Genomic DNA, 4,656 nt, shown 5'->3' on the forward strand with positions numbered 1-4,656 from the left:
CTTTAGCACAAGCACTGCAAAGTATGCTAAAGGCAAATCTAATCACTCTCAGAGGCCCTCCTGCAAATGTCAACACTACTTCTCCTCGTTATAATCCCAATGCCAGGTGTGCATATCACTCCGATAGCCCCGGGCATGATACAAACGATTGTTGGTTGTTGAAGAATAAAATTCAGGATATGATCGACGCTGAGGAAATTGAATTTGAGCCTCCGGAGACTCCTAATGTCATCACTGCACCTATGCCTAATCATGACAAGACTGTTAATGTTGTCGATGACAATTCCCACATCACTACTGTAGAGGACTTAACATCTCCTCTCCTGATCATCAAGAAGAATTTAGTGCAAGCTGGTTTATTTCCAGGTTGTGCTGAAAATTGCGATCTCTGTATACTCCGACCCAATGATTGCCTGAAATTGAGGAATGGTATTCAACGGCTAATAGATGATCGTACAATTCTCTTTGAAAGGATTCCTAAGGTGGAAAACACTGTTGAAGAAATATCTGTGATTGGAAGGTCCAAAGTTCCAGTGAAGATTACTGCTATCAGAGTACCTGTGAAGATTACTGCTGAGCCCAAGGTAGCTCCCCTAATCATTACTGCGCCTGGCCCAGTACCGTATTCCTCAAGCAAAGCCATTCCGTGGAATTATGGAGGTGATGTTTACATCCATGGCGTAAAGCAAGTTGGTAATTCTGCTAATCCTAATGACATTGTTGGGACTAGTAAAGTTACTCGAAGCGGAAGGATCTTCTCTCCAGAAATCTCACCTCCCGCCCCTGAAACTCGAGGAAAGGAACCAACAGTCAACCCTTCTCAGTCAGAGACATCGGTCGAAGTTACTACTGAAGATGTTGCCAAACAAGAAATGGAAGAAGTGCTGAAGATCATCCGCAAGAGTGATTTTGATGTGGTAGAACAGTTAGGGCATACTCCGTCTAAGATCTCGATGTTATCCTTGTTGTTATCTTCTGAATCTCATGCCAATGCCTTGATAAAATTCTTGAAGACCGCTCATGTACCTCAGGAGACATCCGTCGATCAGTTCGAAAATTATGTTGCCCATCTGGCTATCGACAATGGCCTAGGCTTTTCCGATGCTGACCTGACACCAGCGGGAAAGAATCACAATAAAGCTCTGCATATCTCCATTGAGTGTAAGGGGATCACCTTGTCTCATGTGTTGATCGATAATGGCTCTTCTTTGAATGTGCTACCGACAGCGGTGCTCGATAAACTTGATTGTAAAAGTATTGAACTGAAGCCTAGTGAGATTGTGGTGCGTGCTTACGATGGTGCGAAGAGCGTTGTCCACGGTGAAGTGGTCCTCCCTATCAAAATAGGACCTCAAGTCTTCAACACTATCTTTCACGTGATGAACATTCGTCCTGCCTATTCCTGCTTGCTGGGACGCCCTTGGATTCATGGGGCAAGTGCTGTAGCTTCGTCTCTCCATCAAAAGCTGAGGTATCCAATAGAGGGTAAGATCGTCACTGTGTGTGGGGAAGAAGAGTATATTGTCAGTAGTGTGCAGGCCTTCAGATACATCGAGATGGATGGAGAATTCTTCGAGACTCCTTCTCAGTCATTTGAAGTAGTTCCTCCAACTGGTCCTGTCCTTAAGCCAACTGCCCGTGTGCCCAAGGTTATTCGTGCTCCTCCTGCCATGATTTCTCTGAAAGATGCTCAAGCCGTGGTTGAAGATGGTGGTCGTACTGGTTGGGGTCAACTGATCAACGTACCCTACAAGTCTGACAAGTCTGGTCTGGGATTTAGCTCTGAGAAGATAGTCAAGAATCAGATTAATGCTGTAGAAGATGCTGACAGCGATTGCGACTTGGATAGCTGGATTTACCCAACAATTGGTGACGGACTCAATAATTGGAAGGCTGAAGACACTATCCCGATTTCCTTTAGTCAGGAGTAATTGTTATTGTCTATTTTAGTGTTGCAATTTTTTTTTAATGTTTACAATTGAACTTCCTAAAGCATTGTGTCTAGGCCCGGGGCACAATAGCTAATTTGTTAAGGGTTTGTCATTTCATAAGCATATTTACATTCAATAAATCAATGGACTTTTTGCATTCAAATGTTGCGCTCTTTATCTTTCCTGTCATCTTCCAAACAAGCTATGCTTTCTTACACACACTCACGTAACAAATTGCAGATCCGTACCCACTCTGGATCCTGTTGATAATAGCTCTACTACTGTTCACTATGACTTTGAAAATCCGATCTACCAAGCCGAGGATGGAAGTGAGGAAGATTGTGAGGTACCTGGAGAACTTGCCAGACTGTTACTGCAAGAAGAAAGGACTATACAGCCGCATGAAGAGTCAATCGAAATTGTAAATCTGGGTACTGAAGTAGACAAGAAAGAAGTCAAAATAGGAGCAGGTTTGGAGAACAGTATCAAAGAAAAATTGATTCAGATGTTACATGACTATATAGAGATTTTTGCTTGGTCTTATGAAGACATGCCAGGACTGGATACTGATATAGTAGTGCATCGTTTGCCAACGAAGGAAGATTGTCGTCCTGTTAAGTAGAAGGTTCGTCGCATGCGTCCTGAAATGTCCGAGAAAATCAAAGTCGAAGTTATGAAACAATTCAATGCCGGTTTTCTAGCCGTTACTTCTTATCCTCAATGGGTTGCTAATGTGGTACCGGTACCGAAGAAGGATGGTAAGGTGCGAATGTGCGTAGATTACAGAGATTTGAATAAAGCGAGTCCCAAAGATGACTTTCCACTCCCGCACATCGATGTTCTGGTAGATAACACCGCTCAACACAAAGTATTCTCCTTCATGGATGGATTCTCGGGTTATAACCAGATTAAAATGGCACCTGAGGACATGGAGAAAACTACGTTTGTGACGCAATGGGGCACTTTCTGTTACAAAGTAATGCCATTCGGTTTGAAGAATGCAGGAGCAACATACCAGCGTGCTATGGTAGTTTTGTTCCATGATATGATCCATCACGAGATACAAGTATATGTGGATGACATGATAGCCAGATCTCATACTGAAGAAGAACATCTCGATCATTTATACAAACTGTTTGAGAGGTTGAAGAAATACAAGTTGAGATTGAACCCGGACAAATGCACCTTTGGAGTAAGATCCAGTAAACTCTTGGGCTTTATTGTCAGTGATAAAGGAATTGAGGTTGACCCGGCTAAGGTGAGAGCTATTCAAGAAATGCCAGTTCCTTGTACGGATAAAGAAGTCAGAGGTTTCTTGGGACGGTTGAATTACATCGCCAGATTTATCTCCCATTTGACCGCTACCTGTAAACCCATCTTCAAATTACTGAGGAAAAATCAAGAGATGATATGGAATGATGAATGTCAGGAAGCTTTTGACAAAATCAAGAAGTATCTCCAAGAACCTCCAATTTTGATGCCACCAGTTGAAGGAAGACCTCTAATCATGTATTTGACCGTGTTAGAAAATTCAATGGGGTGTATGTTGGGGCAACATGACGAGTCTGGTCGAAAAGAGCATGCCATATACTACCTTAGCAAAAAGTTTACCGACTGTGAAACAAGATACTCACTGCTCGAGAGAACTTGTTGTGTTTTGGCTTGGGCTGCTCGCCGACTAAGACAGTATATGTTGAATCACACCACTTTGTTGATTTCTAAGATGGATCCTATCAAATACATATTTGAGAAACCTGCCCTCTCCGGAAGAATAGCAAGATGGCAGATGATTCTAACAGAGTATGATATCCAGTATACTACCCAGAAAGCAATCAAAGGAAGCGTGCTAGCTGATCATTTGGCTCATCAAGCAGTGGATGACTATCAATCTATGAATTTTGAGTTCCCAGATGAGGATGTCATGCTTGTTACTGATTATGAAGAACCTGAACCGGATGAAGGACCCGAACTGGGATCCCGATGGACTATGGTTTTTGATGGATCTTCTAATGCATTGGGCAATGGTGTTGGTGTTGTAATCATTTCCCCCAAGGGTTGCCACACTCCTTTCACTGCTAGACTATGCTTTGATTGTACCAATAACATGGCTGAGTATGAAGCCTGTATTTTGGGACTCAGAGCTGCTATAGACCTAAGAATCAAGTTTTTAAGCGTATACGGAGACCCAGCCTTAGTAATCAGTCAGATCAAAGGAGAATGGGACACTAAACATCCGAATCTCATCCCTTATCGAGAGCGGGTATTGACATTAATCCCATACTTTGAAAAGATTACATTCGAACATATTCCACGAGAAGAGAATCAGTTGGCAGATGCATTGGCTACCATGTCATCTATGTTCAGAGTCAGATGGGACAATGAAGCTCCCATGATCACCATCGAACGATTAGATGAACCAGCATATTGTTATGAACTTAACGCTGATGAAGTAGAAGAGAAACCTTGGTTCCACGAAGTAAAAGGATATTTAGAAGCTCAGGAATACCCTGAAGGGGCATCCATCAATGACAGAAAATTTCTGAGGAAGTTCTCCGCTAAATTCTTTCTGAGTAATGGAGTATTATACAAACGTAATCATGATTCGACTCTGCTTCGCTGTGTGGATAAAAAGGAAGCAGAAAAGATTATGGAAGACACGCATGACGGTATTTTTGGGACTCATTCTAGTGGACATACGATGGCCAAGAAGATTCTGAGATCAGGG

Source organism: Lathyrus oleraceus, chromosome 7, assembly GCF_024323335.1.
Source record: "Lathyrus oleraceus cultivar Zhongwan6 chromosome 7, CAAS_Psat_ZW6_1.0, whole genome shotgun sequence".
Classification (NCBI taxonomy): Eukaryota; Viridiplantae; Streptophyta; class Magnoliopsida; order Fabales; family Fabaceae; genus Lathyrus; species Lathyrus oleraceus.